The sequence below is a fragment of the Drosophila subpulchrella genome, unplaced genomic scaffold, assembly GCF_014743375.2.
Source record: "Drosophila subpulchrella strain 33 F10 #4 breed RU33 unplaced genomic scaffold, RU_Dsub_v1.1 Primary Assembly Seq391, whole genome shotgun sequence".
In the NCBI taxonomy this organism is placed as follows: domain Eukaryota; kingdom Metazoa; phylum Arthropoda; class Insecta; order Diptera; family Drosophilidae; genus Drosophila; species Drosophila subpulchrella.
The window spans coordinates 80001-98841 of record NW_023665613.1 but is presented as its reverse complement, the minus strand read 5'-3'; the positions used below and the strand labels follow the sequence as shown (position 1 = coordinate 98841).

At 40.8% G+C, this 18841-nt stretch overlaps 3 non-coding genes and 1 pseudogene across 3 annotated transcripts; all 4 read right to left on the bottom strand.

The window, feature by feature from the left end:
* Positions 1–351: 351 nt before the first annotated feature.
* Positions 352–530, bottom strand: LOC119562011. Its single transcript, XR_005221603.1, has one exon. It is a non-coding gene; the product is annotated as a 5.8S ribosomal RNA (ribosomal RNA).
* A 659-nt stretch (positions 531–1189) lies between these two features.
* Positions 1190–3184, bottom strand: LOC119562025. Its single transcript, XR_005221616.1, has one exon. It is a non-coding gene; the product is annotated as a small subunit ribosomal RNA (ribosomal RNA).
* A 5380-nt stretch (positions 3185–8564) lies between these two features.
* LOC119562060 lies at positions 8565–18038 on the bottom strand (annotated as a pseudogene).
* Positions 18039–18439: 401 nt separating this feature from the next.
* On the bottom strand, positions 18440–18618 carry LOC119562109. The gene has a single exon (XR_005221682.1). It is a non-coding gene; the product is annotated as a 5.8S ribosomal RNA (ribosomal RNA).
* Between the last annotated feature and the right edge of the window lie 223 nt (positions 18619–18841).

Genomic DNA, 18841 nt, shown 5'->3' with positions numbered 1-18841 from the left:
TATTAAATTCGTTATATATTTTATATATTTGTATGGCATTTGTTTGGTCTAACGAATCAACGAAGAATAATAATATTGTCAACGGCTTTCTATTTACTAATCTTTAATAAGAGACAATTCTAGATAAATTTTTTATGCTAGACCTTTCTCAGTATTATTTGATTGAAAAAGAAAATATTTCTCTTCGTTTTTCACATTCAAATTATTTACTAATGTGAGATAATGTTTTTCATATATTTGTTAATATTATGAATAATATAATAATTAAATTATTATTATCCAATAATATACCATATGCTTATAAAATTTCATTATAAAATTTATATAAACAACTTAATTAGCATAGTCTTACAACCCTCAACCATATGTAGTCCAAGCAGCACTATAAAATTAATTAAAGTACATAACAGCATGGACTGCGATATGCGTTCAAAATGTCGATGTTCATGTGTCCTGCAGTTCACACGATGACGCACAGTTTGCTGCGTTCTTCATCGACCCATGAGCCGAGTGATCCACCGCTTAGAGTTTTATATATTGGTTTGGTAATTTTGTCATATATGTTTTTATTGAAAGAAATTAAAAATACACCATTTTACTGGCATATATCAATTCCTTCAATAAATTGATTTTTATACCTAAAACGAATGCTGCGAAATGTCTTAGTTTCATATAACCAATAATATATCAAGTATTTTTTAAATGGCATTTACGGTATTAATACTTTTTTTTAGCGATATATATTGAAATTTATATAAAACATTAACCTGTAATAATCAGGTACAACATTGTACATTTTAGGTTGTTGCATTATCCAATGTATGCGCATAACTGAGATGAACAATACATATCGCAACGCGTGTATATTATGGTCCATATACACACAGTGTTTTATTAATTAATTGCATTTAATATACAATATAATAATAATATTAAATAAATTTAATAATTTCGATTTGCTTGTTCGAATTTGTTATTTGTTTGCTTTTGCTTATTTATTTATCTCTTATTTAATGCAATAATATATTTATTATTACAATTATTATTTCGATTTGCTTGTTCGAAATTTTATATTTGATCTATAAAAGATCATATTTTTGGCAATTTATATTTTATTTGTATTACTATAATATATTATATTATTATAATAAAAACAAATTTTTTTATTAACGGTAAGGATATTAAACAATAATGATCCTTCCGCAGGTTCACCTACGGAAACCTTGTTACGACTTTTACTTCCTCTAAATAATCAAGTTCGGTCAACTTTTGCGAAACAACCGTAACACACAAGGCGTCACAGTGATCACGTCCGGAGACCTCACTAAATAATTCAATCGGTAGTAGCGACGGGCGGTGTGTACAAAGGGCAGGGACGTAATCAATGCGAGTTAATGACTCACACTTACTGGGAATTCCAAGTTCATGTGAACAGTTTCAGTTCACAATCCCAAGCATGAAAGTGGTTCAGCGGTTTACCCGGACCTCTCGGTCTAGGAAATACACGTTGATACTTTCATTGTAGCGCGCGTGCAGCCCAGGACATCTAAGGGCATCACAGACCTGTTATTGCTCAATCTCATTATTGCTAGACGCAATTTGTCCATTTAAGAAGCTAGTGTCCTTATAATGGGACAAACCAACAGGTACGGCTCCACTTATATAAACACATTCAAACACAATAAACATTTTACTGCCACCATGAATGAAGGCTATATAAGCTTCAACACCATAATCCTGAAGATATCTATTTAATATATTTGAGTCTCGTTCGTTATCGGAATTAACCAGACAAATCACTCCACGAACTAAGAACGGCCATGCACCACCACCCATAGATTCGAGAAAGAGCTATCAATCTGTCTTACACACTTATGTTCGGACCTGGTAAGTTTTCCCGTGTTGAGTCAAATTAAGCCGCAGGCTCCACTCCTGGTGGTGCCCTTCCGTCAATTCCTTTAAGTTTCAGCTTTGCAACCATACTTCCCCCGGAGCCCAAAAGCTTTGGTTTCCCGGGAAGCGACTGAGAGAGCCATAAAAGTAGCTACACCCAATTGCTAGCTGGCATCGTTTATGGTTAGAACTAGGGCGGTATCTGATCGCCTTCGAACCTCTAACTTTCGTTCTTGATTAATGAAAACATCTTTGGCAAATGCTTTCGCTTAAGTTAGTCTTACGACGGTCCAAGAATTTCACCTCTCGCGTCGTAATACTAATGCCCCCAAACTGCTTCTATTAATCATTACCTCTTGATCTGAAAACCAATGAAAGCAGAACAGAGGTCTTATTTCATTATCCCATGCACAGAATATTCAGGCATTTGAAGCCTGCTTTAAGCACTCTAATTTGTTCAAAGTAATTGTACCGGCCCACAATAACACTCGTTTAAGAGCACTAATGCAGGTTTTTAAATAGGAGGAACATATGAAAAAATACAAGTATCTAAGCACATGTAAGAACTCCACCGGTAATACGCTTACATACATAAAGGTATAGTACTAACCACAATTGTAAGTTGTACTACCCGTATGAAGCACAAGTTCAACTACGAACGTTTTAACCGCAACAACTTTAATATACGCTATTGGAGCTGGAATTACCGCGGCTGCTGGCACCAGACTTGCCCTCCAATTGGTCCTTGTTAGAGGATTTAAAGTGTACTCATTCCAATTACAGGGCCTCGGATATGAGTCCTGTATTGTTATTTTTCGTCACTACCTCCCCGAGCTGGGAGTGGGTAATTTACGCGCCTGCTGCCTTCCTTAGATGTGGTAGCCGTTTCTCAGGCTCCCTCTCCGGAATCGAACCCTGATTCCCCGTTACCCGTTGCAACCATGGTAGTCCTAGATACTACCATCAAAAGTTGATAGGGCAGACATTTGAAAGATCTGTCGTCGGTACAAGACCATACGATCTGCATGTTATCTAGAGTTCAACCAATATAACGATCTTGCGATCGCTTGGTTTTAGCCTAATAAAAGCACATGTCCCATAAGGTTCATGTTTTAATTGCATGTATTAGCTCTAGAATTACCACAGTTATCCAAGTAACTGTTAACGATCTAAGGAACCATAACTGATATAATGAGCCTTTTGCGGTTTCACTTTTAATTCGTGTGTACTTAGACATGCATGGCTTAATCTTTGAGACAAGCATATAACTACTGGCAGGATCAACCAGAATAATGTTTTTATTCATATTTCATTCATATTTTTGAATAGAAATTAGCAATATAAATTTTATAGATTGTTTTCTATCGAATACGGCCATTTTTATATAGCATTCGTATACGTTTGTTGTTTTCACAATATATACTTGTTCCGCCACTAATAATAACAAGTTTTTTAATTATTGATGTTAAAAACACAATATTTTTTTTCGTAATACGTAATAATTTTCTTTATATTTGCATATTTCATTCTAAAATATCTTTTTTGTTCGACATACGTCATTATTGTATCCACACATGTACAATTTTTGTTTAACCAATATAAAATATTGAATTAAATCATTTGTATTTTGATGATAAATTTAAAATTTATCTGTATATATTCATATAAGACTCTTTGGTAATATATAATATAAAACCGAGCGCATATATGATATGTACGTTAGAAGAAATAATATATATATATATTATTTTCTTTTAATATAGGGACACCTCTTTTAATTTATCCCCGCAGGGAATTATCACATAACTCAGTATGTGATAATGGCAGACCAATATACATATATATCAAGATTATCAATACAAAATATATATCATTATTAGCCTGCCTCAATTGTAATTATTTATTTGGATTAACGATAAAGTTCGGAAACAATTTGTTATTCTATGTATAATAGAAACCTTGGCCTTTGTTTCAACATTATTATCTTTGGGCTTAAAATATTAACCGTGGAGCCAAGTCTCATATTCATAAATGAATAAAGAAACAAATTTGACGGATTAATATCTTCTCTACCGACAGACAGTATTTTGTCACGTCAATAGTAGATGGCCGGCCCATTGACCATCCTATAGTAGTTTTTGGACCCAATATCTTTAATTCGGGTATTTTCAATTGTCTTTGCCAATCAACCGTTTGGTACTCTCTCATATAATAAGAGAATACACATATAATTCCATTATATGGATACATCTTCATTATTTTATTTGCTACATCACCCTATAATAGTTTTTGAACCCGTCAACTTCAATTCGGGTATTTTCAATTGTCTTTGCCAACCATTTATATGGTATTCTCTATTATAATAAGAGAATACTAGTGTATATCCATTATATGGATATATCATCTTCATATTATTTGCTACACCACCCTATAGTAGTTTTTGAACCCATCATCTGCAATTCGGGTATTTTCAATTGTCTTTGCCAACCAACTATACGGTATTCTCTCTTATAATAAGAGAATACAAGTATATTTTCATTATATGGATATAATGCCATTTATTTTTCAATATCCATATAATTCATTTAGTTTTGTATGTACAAAACAAGTTTTCTTTATAGTATTGACAAAATCATATGTTTACGCATAACATAAGTTTTGACCAATACGAGGAGGGGCCCGCCAACGACCACCTCCCTATAGTAGTTTTTTACCCCACGCACTACTGCGTGCCTGTTTACAGTACTAGTGCCAGCTATCACTAGGTTTATATATCATGTTTCAGTGATATATGGGTAAATTCTACCATTTATTCTTATGTATATGGCATTTCTATGCCATATTTATACAATCCATTCATATCTTAATGTATATTTATTATATTATACATTATTATGCCTTATAGGTATTATACCTATAAGCCATATCCATACGATTCATTCACTAGTGCCGCCCCTCACTAGGTTTATAATTGTTATATCATTGATATACAATTTATTTCTATATATATGGCATTTATATGCCATATCCATACAATGCATTCACATTTCAATGTATATTTACTTGTTATACATTATTATGCCTTATAGGTATTATACCTATAAGCCATATCCATACGATTCACTTATATAAATATATGTATATTTTTCTATACATAATTTTTTTTTACTTTTGTATGGATTTCTATGCATATCCATAGTTTATATGGATATGCTTGGCGTTCTATATAGTATTGACAAATTCATATGCATAACATAAGTTTTGACCAATACGAGGAGGGGCCCGCCAACGACCACCTCCCTATAGTAGTTTTTTACCCCACGCACTACTGCGTGCCTGTTTACAGTACTAGTGCCAGCTATCACTAGGTTTATATATCGTGTTTCAGTGATATATGGGTAAATTCTACCATTTATTCTTATGTATATGGCATTTCTATGCCATATTTATACAATCCATTCATATCTTAATGTATATTTATTATATTATACATTATTATGCCTTATAGGTATTATACCTATAAGCCATATCCATACGATTCATTCACTAGTGCCGCCCCTCACTAGGTTTATAATTTTTATATCATTGATATACAATTTATTTCTATATATATGGCATTTATATGCCATATCCATACAATGCATTCACATTTCAATGTATATTTACTTGTTATACATTATTATGCCTTATAGGTATTATACCTATAAGCCATATCCATACGATTCACTTATATAAATATATGTATATTTTTCTATACATAATTTTTTTTTACTTTTGTATGGATTTCTATGCATATCCATAGTTTATATGGATATGCTTGGCGTTCTATATAGTATTGACAAATTCATATGCATAACATAAGTTTTGACCAATACGAGGAGGGGCCCGCCAACGACCACCTCCCTATAGTAGTTTTTTACCCCACGCACTACTGCGTGCCTGTTTACAGTACTAGTGCCAGCTATCACTAGGTTTATATATCGTGTTTCAGTGATATATGGGTAAATTCTACCATTTATTCTTATGTATATGGCATTTCTATGCCATATTTATACAATCCATTCATATCTTAATGTATATTTATTATATTATACATTATTATGCCTTATAGGTATTATACCTATAAGCCATATCCATACGATTCATTCACTAGTGCCGCCCCTCACTAGGTTTATAATTGTTATATCATTGATATACAATTTATTTCTATATATATGGCATTTATATGCCATATCCATACAATGCATTCACATTTCAATGTATATTTACTTGTTATACATTATTATGCCTTATAGGTATTATACCTATAAGCCATATCCATACGATTCACTTATATAAATATATGTATATTTTTCTATACATAATTTTTTTTTACTTTTGTATGGATTTCTATGCATATCCATAGTTTATATGGATATGCTTGGCGTTCTATATAGTATTGACAAATTCATATGCATAACATAAGTTTTGACCAATACGAGGAGGGGCCCGCCAACGACCACCTCCCTATAGTAGTTTTTTACCCCACGCACTACTACGTGCCTGTTTACAGTACTAGTGCCAGCTATCACTAGGTTTATATATCGTGTTTCAGTGATATATGGGTAAATTCTACCATTTATTCTTATGTATATGGCATTTCTATGCCATATTTATACAATCCATTCATATCTTAATGTATATTTATTATATTATACATTATTATGCCTTATAGGTATTATACCTATAAGCCATATCCATACGATTCATTCACTAGTGCCGCCCCTCACTAGGTTTATAATTGTTATATCATTGATATACAATTTATTTCTATATATATGGCATTTATATGCCATATCCATACAATGCATTCACATTTCAATGTATATTTACTTGTTATACATTATTATGCCTTATAGGTATTATACCTATAAGCCATATCCATACGATTCACTTATATAAATATATGTATATTTTTCTATACATAATTTTTTTTTATTTTTGTATGGATTTCTATGCATATCCATAGTTTATATGGATATGCTTGGCGTTCTATATAGTATTGACAAATTCATATGCATAACATAAGTTTTGACCAATACGAGGAGGGGCCCGCCAACGACCACCTCCCTATAGTAGTTTTTTACCCCACGCACTATTGCGTGCATGTTTACAGTACTAGTGCCAGCTATCATTTGGTTTATATATCGTGTTTCAGTGATATATGGGTAAATTCTACCATTTATTCTTATGTATATGGCATTTCTATGCCATATTTATATAATTCATTCATATCTTAATTTATATTTATTATATTATACATTATTATGCCTTATAGGTATTATACCTATAAGCCATATCCATACGATTCATATACTAGTGCAGCCCCTCACTAGGTTTATATATCTCATTTTAATTATATATTGGTAAATTCTATTATTTATTCTTGTGTATATGGCACTTATATGCCGCCATATCTATAAAAATGCATTTATATTTCAATGTATATTTTCTATATTATACATTATTATGCCTTAAAAAGTTATTATACCTACCATAAGGCGATATCCATACGATTCATTTATATAAAAGATATATGTATAATTTTCTATACATAATTTTTTTTTATGAATATATGGGTTTCCTAAGCATATCCATATAATACATTTAGTTTTATATGGATTAGATTGGTCTTCTTTATTGTATTGCCAAACTCATATTGATAAAATAAGTTTTGAACAATAAGAGGATCAGCCGCCAACCAACCAACCACTGCTACCATTGGAGGAACATATACTTACTTTTTATATGTCCTCTTACTTGAATGGTCCTCTCTTTACTTGAAAATTTCATTACCATAGGAATCTATTTATACATGGAATATGATTTCCACTACTTTTTCGCGTCACTAATAATTAATATGACGATACAGACTTGCTACCATAACATAAGTCTTGAACAATAATAGGAGCAGCCGCCAACCAACCACCAACCAACCAACCACTGCTACCATTGATAGTAATTTTATATGTCCTCTTTACTTGAATTTCAATACCATAGGAATATTTATACATGGAATATGTTTTGCCACTACTTTTTCGCGTCACTAATAATATGACGATACAGTCTTGCTACCATAACATAAGTTTTGAACAATAAGAGGAGCAGACACACCAACCAACCAACCGCGCTGCTACCATTGAAGGAACATATACTTATATTTATATAAGTCCTCTTTACTTGAATGGCCTCTTTACTTGAATTTCAATACCATAGGAATATTTATTTATACATGGAATATGTTTTGCCACTACTTTTTCGCGTCACTAATAATATGACGATATAGACTTGCTACCATAACATAAGTTTTGAACAATAAGAGGAGCAGACACCAACCAACCAACCGCTGCTACCATTGAATGAACCATATATACAAACTTTTATATATGTCCTCTTTACTTGAATTTTAATACCATAGGAATATTTATACATGGAATATGTTTGCCACTTTATCATCGCGTCACTAATAAGATGACGATACATTTTGTTTGTTCAATATTTACTTATATATTGATGTTTCCAATTTAGGTCTTTTATATTTCTTCTTCCCTACCTTACACACCACAAACAAAGTGGCGTGCGATGCTGCAAGCAAGCATAATGATTATGCCCGCTTTGCAACATCTTTATTATCGAATCATCAAGCAAAGGATAAGCTTCAGTGGATCGCAGTATGGCAGCTGCTCAACCACTTACAACACCTTGCCTGTTACAAAAGTCGTTTACAATTGATTCTAGGCTTTGTCATTGTATTAAATAATGCTTTTATATGTAACTAGCGCGGCATCAGGTGATCAAAGATCCTCCCAATTTACTATGTTACAAATTACATTGGCATCACATCCATTGTCGTTTATAAAGTAAATTATAAACTTTAAATGGTTTAGAAGCCATACAATGCAAATTGCCCCTTATTTATCATTGCAGTCCAGCACGGATACGACCTTAGAGGCGTTCAGGCATAATCCAACGGACGTAGCGTCATACCACTGTTCGCTCGAACAAGTATTGTGCCATTGGTCCGTACCTGCGGTTCCTCTCGTACTACGCAGGAATGCTGTCGCAACAACGTTTTGTCATTAGTAGGGTAAAACTAACCTGTCTCACGACGGTCTAAACCCAGCTCACGTTCCCTTGCATGGGTGAACAATCCAACGCTTGGTGAATTTTGCTTCACAATGATAGGAAGAGCCGACATCGAAGGATCAAAAAGCGACGTCGCTATGAACGCTTGGCCGCCACAAGCCAGTTATCCCTATGGTAACTTTTCTGACACCTCTTGTTAAAAACTCTTTAAACCAAAAGGATCGATAGGCCGAGCTTTTGCTGTCCCTGTGTGTACTGAACACCGAGATCAAGTCAGCATTTGCCCTTTTGCTCTATGTGTGGTTTCTGTCCGCACTGAGCTGGCCTTGGGACACCTCCGTTATTATTTGAGAGATGTACCGCCCCAGTCAAACTCCCTACCTGGCAATGTCCTTGAATTGGATCATACCTGAGTAATTGGAGTTATACCAAATTTTCAAATCAAAAATACATAAATGCACCGTTTTATTAAAGAATTTGTTTGCGATTATATAACAAACTCGTGATACTTTGATCAAGAAGCTTGCATCAAAACCCAATACCATAAGATATAATAAATATATCCGTATAATGGCTAGGAAATGATACACGTTCCATTTAATCAAGTAAGTAAGGAAACAATAAGAGTAGTGGTATTTCATTGGCGATACCAAACCGAAGTCTAATATCTCCCACTTATTCTACACCTCTTATGTCTCCTTACACTGCCAGATTAGAGTCAAGCTCAAAAGGGTCTTCTTTCCCCGCTAATTATTCCAAGCCCGTTCCCTTGGCTGTGGTTTCGCTAGATAGTAGATAGGGACAGGTGTGTCTCGGATCCCTCCGAACTTGTTTTACGTGGCGTGTTCCACAATGAAGGGATTACAACCACGGCATTCTAATATACCCACAAGTGAGTATATAATGCACGGGTCTAGGTTAAGCGCCAGACCAACGCCCCGGACTAGAAGCTATAGCTATGTACATAGCATCCACCCCAGTAGCAATTCGAGTACTTACTTGTCGGGCAAGCACTCCCCCTTGCGTAGGGGCGAGATCTATCTAAAATCTCTACTGTTCTGTGGGTCACAGCACCCGAGTTGTATAACGCAACATCCACGTCGAGCCCGAGGACTCTACCCGCGATATAGGTGTCAACCACAGCCACCACGATACTCCCACAAGGGGGCCAACCTCAATGAGCAGCCTTGGAGCTGCTCAACCCGTGGTACCGAAATTACAGGCTCGGTGAGCCTCACCCCTTCAGCTCCGACAAGCTCGGATGGGGCAACCATTGCCATATTAGTCGCCTCCTACGACAAGCTATGGCAGGCTGTGGCAGTATTCTTCGCCGCTACCACACGGCAAAAGAGGTGTGGGACTAACGTCCCGGCGCCTGTGGTTCCTCCCTCGTCGCATCCATCCTTCGCCTCGAGAAGGCAGCATCGGCAAAAACTCCTAGGAGACGCATCCGTTCTGGGGTCTCGACTACTCCCGCGACGATCCATCTTCCCTGGTCTCGAACGACTCCAAGGGCATCCAGGTCCCGCAAATCGTTGTACAGGCGGCATTCACACAGTATGTGGCGCCAGTCCTCTCTTGCCACGCCACATGAGCATGCGGTCGTGGTGCTGAGGGTCCTGCCTTGCAGAAATGCGTTCATCGACCCGTGTCCTGTCAGCAAGAATCCGGCTTTGAGGGTAAAGACAAAGTCTTTCCTCTTGTAGACGAACGTTGCCTCTGGGAAAAACTCGCGAGTCACGGAGCCGTGTTCCGCGCGATCCCATCTGAGTTGCCACTCATTTAGCAGACGTTCGTCTAGCAGCGCCATCTTAGCTTTCCAGTCCAACACGGACAGGTCCTGTCCGTGGAGCCAGTCGCTCTCATCCAGGGGGACATCCTTCCTCAGCTTGAACTTCACGGCGATCCTGTGAGCATCCAGATCCATTGGAGGAGCACCAGCAAGCACCTGCAGTGCCACCGTGGACACTGTGCGGCATACCGGTAGGCATCCTAAAAGGATGGACCTCTGGCACGAGGTGAGGAGTTTAAGGGACTTGCCCCTACTCGCCGCCTTGTACCAGACCGAGGCACCAAAGAGTGCACAGGGGACCATGAGTCCGCTGTAAATCGTCCTCTTAGCACGGGAGCTGAGCCCCCAATCGACTCGAAGCACCCGCGCTAGTCCTCCGGCAACTCCAGCCAGCCGATCTCTGAGAGCAGAGATATGCGGGAGAAAACTCAACCGCTCGCCGACTAAGATGCCAAGGTACCGGCATTTGGTGACGTAAGGCAGGCTTGCTCCAGCAAACCGTACCGTCGGTCTCCTCGTGCGTGAAAGCTGTCCTTTCAGCAACATTATTGCCGTCTTGCTGGTTGACACACTCACTCCAACCTCAGCTCCCCAGGCTCCCACGATGTCCATCAACTGCTCGCCCTTCCGCTCCAGATCGGCACGGGAATTCCCGTCGACGAAAAGCAGAAGATCATCTGCAAACGCGCTCAGAGCACAATGTGGCTCCAAGCGCTGAAGCAGCACATCCATCAGTAAATTCCAAATAAATGGACCACTGACGGACCCTTGCGGGCAGCCCCGTGTAACCGCAACTGTGGCTGCTTCATACCTGCTGATGATGCTTGCGCTACGGCCGGAAAAATAGCTTTTCCACAAGTCGATTTCTCGACAGCCTACGTCGACAAGCCGATCCAGCACCGCACTCCACTCCACGTTGTCGAAGGCTCCCTTGAAATCGACAAAGATTCCAAGGACCCTCCTCTCGCGACTGTTGGCGACGGTGTTTTTGGCGTGCATCCACGCATCCTCCACGCAGCGTCCAGGCCTGAATCCGAATTGCCATCTGCAGCCATCCGGTAGCACATCCTTCAGCCGATTCACCGTGATTCCCTCAAGCGCCTTTCCGAACACTGGCAAAAGGCATATGCCGCGATAAGAGGCAGGATCGCTCCTGTCCTTATCTGGCCCCTTTACCAGCGGTATCACTCTCGGGTGCTTCCACTCGGCCGGAAAGTATCCTTCCGAGATGCACCGAGAGTACAGCTTCGTCAGGTGCTGAGGGATGGCACGCCATACCTCCTTGACAATACCGCCCGTGATGCCATCCATACCCGGCGATCGCCGGCTTCTCAGCCTCGCGACGCTGGTTGCCACCTCGAAGGCTTCGAGGATCGGTGGGGCACCAGGGGGTATGTCTTCTCGTGTCGTCGACTCCGCAACAGGGAAAAAGTTGCGGAGGAGCACACTTGCGCAGTCGTGCCAAGTTACGGAAAGCGCGCCGTTCGACCGGAGACATCCGAGATCGGCTGTCTTCTTCCGGCCTCGGCATATTCGGTATACGTGCCCCCATGGATCATCCTTGTGCCGTCCCACGAAGTCCCGCCAGTTTTGCTCCTTTGTCGTCAAGATAAGCTTCTTGTACTGGCCTGAGGCAAATCTCAGTCCAGCGGCAAGTTGCTCAGCATCGTCGGTGCCACTCCGGCGAGCTGCCTGCAGCCTACGCCTCAGTCTCCGGACCTCTTGGCGCTTGGTACTCAGCTCAGGATTCCACCATATTACGTTTCCCCTCGCTGCAGGTATCCTGCGCCCTATCACCCTGTCGCACACATCGTGTACGATGGAGCGAAGGGCAGACACATGGTCGTCCAACGGCGATTCCTCCAGTTCCTCGAGACTCTGTGCTGCACTCCTTAACTCTACACTGAATCTTCGCCAACTTGCATTGGAGAGCTTCCATTGCGGTACCGGAGCTAGGCTCTCAACGGTACTGCTCGGATCTGGAGTAACCTCAACAGTGATAATGTTGTGGTCACTCAGCTCCCAGAAGTCAACTCTCCAATCGTAGGTTGCCCATACTCGCGCCGCTTCGTTGGCGAAGGTCACGTCGATATCACTTCTAGAGCGGTGATTATCGAACGTGAACACCTGGCTGGCCGTATTCAGTACACTGGCACCGCTTGCGATTATCCACTCGTTCATGAGCTGTCCCCGTTCGCGGTTCAGGCGGTCTCCAGAGTTGTCTGGGGATTTGCTGAACCACATAGGGGAGACTGCGTTAGCATCAAGTCCGAGGATTGTCGGTGTTCTGCTAGCTAATAGCAGAACCGTATCCAGGTAGTCAGTGTAGGGCTCCAGAGCAGCTAGATGCTGGCAGTATACGGAGGCCAGAAAGATTGTGCCATATCTTCCTGTGACACTCACGCACACTCCGTAGTCCGTCGTCAAAGCCTCGATGGGCATGCAGATGGCAGATGGGTCGTCCACGATGATGGCAGCTTTCTTCCTCCTATCGGCGAATATCCTCATTCCTCCAGGCAGTCCAGTGAGTCGCTTGCCAGCGTCCACGTAGGGCTCCTGGACTAGTGCGAACAGGTGGCCAGCATCTCTCATCTGCTTGGCAAGCTCGATGACAGCGCAACGGCCTCGACCACAATTCGCTTGGATGAAGCTAAACATTATCAATGTCTAGCTTGCACCCTGGCTAGCAGCGCGCCGTATATCGGGCAGGCACCCGAAAGCATATAATGCCCCGAGGGCATACCCTTGTGACGGCAGTTGCGGCAGTCCACCGCATTTCTGCACTTCGCCGCGACGTGGTCGTTCTGTCCGCACTGGCGGCAGACCTGTTTTTCTCTTGGGTATCTGCACTCGCTGACCTTGTGGTCAAATCCGAGGCATCGGTGGCAGGCGTAGGTGCGCACCTGAGAGCGGCAGCGGTAGGAGAACCACTTAATATATACTCTCCCGCCCTCGAGAACGGCCAGCGCCTGGTCGTCTACCTCCAGCGTCACATTGATTGTGGCACCGTCAGCAGCTGACCAGGGCTTGGTCGCCAGGACAACCGCCTTCTGGAACTCCTTGAGGCTCATCTCTTCGAAGTTCTTCTCCCTGAGCTCCATCATAAACTCGTCCGGTCCCACGGAGGTGTCCACATCCTGGACCGTAACACGCGGCTTCGCAGCGGTGTTCCTCGACACCTTCAGGCCCACCTCGGCGAACTTTGCGGAGGCGACGACCTTCGTCATCTCCGCCTGCGAAGGCGTGCGAATGATCGCGCCGCCCCGCTTCAGTTCACGCACCTCGTGTACTCGTACGCCCAGAGCGGGCGCTACCTCCTTGCGGATCTTCTCAGCGATTTGCCTGCCTGACAGGGCCGGGTCGTCGCACGCAACGACAGCCGACCATGTCTCCCGAATCTTCCGCGGTGCGGGTACGGGGGCAAGGGGGGCAACAGGGGCAGCAGGTGAGGCGACTAGGTGCGCGCCTCTAGCAGCGGTGGCTGCATATGAGGCGGCCGAGGCGACCGGTGTCTGCCTCTTCAAGCGATCCTCCAGCACTCCGATGCGGATCAGCAGGGCTCCGACGACCTCCTCGTAGCGGTTTGCCAACAACTGCGTCTTAATGCTCACGGTAGGGCTCGCTACGTGGGACATCCTCAGGATATCCGCACGGATGTCGCCCATCTCGGCAGCAACGGCTCCGTTTCCCCTCCATTCCCTGTCCGAGAAGGATTTCTCTATGCTGGCTGGCACGACGAAGGTCCCTCCATCAGCAGCGGCTGCGACTGCGGCAGCGTCGGCGGGGGCAGCGGCGGGGGCAGCGGCGGGGGCAGCGGCTGCGGCAGCGGCAGCGGCTGCGACTGCGGCAGCGGCAGCGGCTGCGACTGCGGCAGCGTCAGCGGCGGGGGCAGCGGCGGGGGCAGCGGCAAAGGCGTCGGCAGGGGCAGCGGCGGTTGCATCCAGCGCCAACACTTTGCACCTCGAGGCCTCCCTCAGCGGCGCTTTGTTGCGCTTGCCTCTGGCGCGCCCTCTGCCCGAGCTGCTTCCACGGCTGCTCGCACTTTCGCTCCCGGACTCGTCGACCACCATTTTTGGTGGCGCCATCTGCCGGTTATCGGCCTTACTAAGTAAGCTCTTTGATATTCGAGACTTACCCCTTCCTATCAGCTGGTTCTCAAAAGCTCGGTCAGCTGATCAGCTGATCCAAGTTCAGCGGAGACACAAACCGCACAGCTGTGGGCGACAAAATGTGCCTAAATTAGGCAAACGCCTCTCTCGAGAGAGCGCCTCTCTCGCGACACACGTGTCTTAATGGAAAATTTCCAAAAAGAAAAACGCGAATATCGCCCGATTTCCGCAGAATTTCAAACGGAAAACACACGCACTGTGTTCGCAAGCACGAAACACGAATTTTCGCACTATTTTCAACAATGTACCTGTTGTTTTACTGCCTAAATGCACTTTACTCGCGGAGCGTACGGAAAAACACGTCTGTTCTCGCGAGCAACCAAACACCGACGAGTAGATAGGGACAGTAGGAATCTCGTTAATCCATTCATGCGCGTCACTAATTAGATGACGAGGCATTTGGCTACCTTAAGAGAGTCATAGTTACTCCCGCCGTTGACCCGCGCTTACTTGAATTTCTTCACTTTGACATTCAGAGCACTGGGCAGAAATCACATTGTGTCAACACCCGCTAGGGCCATCACAATGCTTTGTTTTAATTAGACAGTCGGATTCCCCAAGTCCGTGCCAGTTCTGAATTGATTGTTAATTGATAATCGTTATAATTAATAAGAACTAATTGGTTTAACCCAATTAGTATTCTTAAAAATTTTAGCAAGAAAGTTCCACAATTGGCTACGTAACTAAACTATCCGGGGAACAAGTGACCAACATAAATGCCAGACACTCTATTTACCCAGAACGAGCACATAAACCATGTTATTGTTTCCCAATCAAGCCCGACTATCTCAATCTTCAGAGCCAATCCTTATCCCGAAGTTACGGATCTAATTTGCCGACTTCCCTTACCTACATTATTCTATCGACTAGAGACTCTTCACCTTGGAGACCAGCTGCGGATATTGGTACGGCCTGTTGAGAAGTTTGCGTGTCCCCACCATAAATTTTCAAGGTCCGAGGAGAAAATATCGACACAACAGTATATGTCATGCTCTTCTAGCCCATCTACCATATCTCTCTGCGAAAGACTTCCATGGTAGTACGGCTATAAAACAGAAAAGAAAACTCTTCCGATATCTCTCGACGGCTTCTTTATGGTCGTTCCTGTTGCCAGGATGAGCACGAGGCCCATATTTAATAACAAACGGATACTCAACAGGTTACGGAATTGGAACCGTATTCCCTTTCGTTCAAAATTATTCAAGTATATTAATTAGCTTGATTTATATAATATAATTATATTTGTATGGCATTTGTGTTTTACTTGAAAATTTTCGGCTTTCGCCTTGAACTTAGGACCGACTAACTCGTGATCAACCACTGTTCACACGAAACCCTTCTCCACTTCAGTCCTCCAAGGTCTCATTCGATTATTTGCTACTACCACCAAGATCTGTACCAATGGCAGCTCCATGCAGGCTTACGCCAAACACTTCTACGCATACCATTGTACCTTCCTACTCACTAAAGTTACAAAATTTATATCACAAGTAATATAAATCATCTACTTTAGCGGTAATGTATAGGTATACAACTTAAGCGCCATCCATTTTAAGGGCTAGTTGCTTCGGCAGGTGAGTTGTTACACACTCCTTAGCGGATTTCGACTTCCATGATCACCGTCCTGCTGTTTTAAGCAACCAACGCCTTTCATGGTATCTGCATGAGTTGTTAATTTGGGCACCGTAACATTACGTTTGGTTCATCCCACAGCGCCAGTTCTGCTTACCAAAAGTGGCCCACTGGGCACATTATATCATAACCTTGAACTTCATATCAAGAAAGTTAAGGTTCTTACCCATTTAAAGTTTGAGAATAGGTTAAGATCGTTTCGACCCTAAGGCCTCTAATCATTCGCTTTACCAGATAAGATTATTTTATATAACATTAAAATGCACCAGCTATCCTGAGGGAAACTTCGGAAGGAACCAGCTACTAGATGGTTCGATTGGTCTTTCGCCCCTATACTCAATTCTGACAATCGATTTGCACGTCAGAACTGTTTCGGTCTTCCATCAGGGTTTCCCCTGACTTCAACCTGATCAAGTATAGTTCACCATCTTTCGGGTCACAGCATATATGCTCAAGGTACGTTCCAGTTAGAGGCATAAATAATATAAATATCATTATACATAACTATATAGAACGCCCCGGGATTGTGTTAATTAGCTATAAATAGTTAAAAAACTAATCCCATTATTAGTCAAGTTAATTACGCTATTAGGTTTATATCCCAATAACTTGCACATATGTTAGACTCCTTGGTCCGTGTTTCAAGACGGGTCCCGAAGGTATCCTGAATCTTTCGCATTGTTAATCATACAAGTGCATATAATAAACACAAAAATCAATGATAATTATGCCATTATATAATTCCGAAAAATTAACGCACTGTATTCATATAAATCTATCAGCACTTTATCAAATTAATAACATTTATTCTGTGTTAAAATGCAAGCAAATTAATTTGAATAAACTATAAGTTATATTTTATGATAAATTTTGTATGCTAATAGATTACAATGTCCTTATATGGAAAAAATGCACACTATTATCATAATATTGTTTAAATATTACAATTTTAATGATGAATTTTCCATAACGGATATTCAGGTTCATCGGGCTTAACCTCTAAGCAGTTTCACGTACTGTTTAACTCTCTATTCAGAGTTCTTTTCAACTTTCCCTCACGGTACTTGTTTACTATCGGTCTCATGGTTATATTTAGTTTTAGATGGAGTTTACCACCCACTTAGTGCTGCACTATCAAGCAACACGACTCTTTGGAAACATCATCTAGTAATCATTAACGTTATACGGGCCTGGCACCCTCTATGGGTAAATGGCCTCATTTAAGAAGGACTTAAATCGTTAATTTCTCATACTAGAATATTGACGCTCCATACACTGCATCTCACATTTGCCATATAGACAAAGTGACTTAGTGCTGAACTGATTTCTTTTCGCTCGCCGCTACTAAGAAAATCCTGGTTAGTTTCTTTTCCTCCCCTAATTAATATGCTTAAATTCAGGGGGTAGTCCCATATGAGTTGAGGTTGTGTATAACTTTTTTTGCAATTAATTCTTTATATATAATGATAAAACATTTTATTAAATTCGTTATATATTTTATATATTTGTATGGCATTTGTTTGGTCTAACGAATCAACGAAGAATAATAATATTGTCAACGGCTTTCTATTTACTAATCTTTAATAAGAGACAATTCTAGATAAATTTTTTATGCTAGACATTTCTCAGTATTATTTGATTGAAAAAGAAAATATTTCTCTTCGTTTTTCACATTCAAATTATTTACTAATGTGAGATAATGTTTTTCATATATTTGTTAATATTATGAATAATATAATAATTAAATTATTATTATCCAATAATATACCATATGCTTATAAAATTTCATTATAAAATTTATATAAACAACTTAATTAGCATAGTCTTACAACCCTCAACCATATGTAGTCCAAGCAGCACTATAAAATTAATTAAAGTACATAACAGCATGGACTGCGATATGCGTTCAAAATGTCGATGTTCATGTGTCCTGCAGTTCACACGATGACGCACAGTTTGCTGCGTTCTTCATCGACCCATGAGCCGAGTGATCCACCGCTTAGAGTTTTATATATTGGTTTGGTAATTTTGTCATATATGTTTTTATTGAAAGAAATTAAAAATACACCATTTTACTGGCATATATCAATTCCTTCAATAAATTGATTTTTATACCTAAAACGAATGCTGCGAAATGTCTTAGTTTCATATAACCAATAATATATCAAGTATTTTTTAAATGGCATTTACGGTATTAATACTTTTTTTTAGCGATATATATTGAAATTTA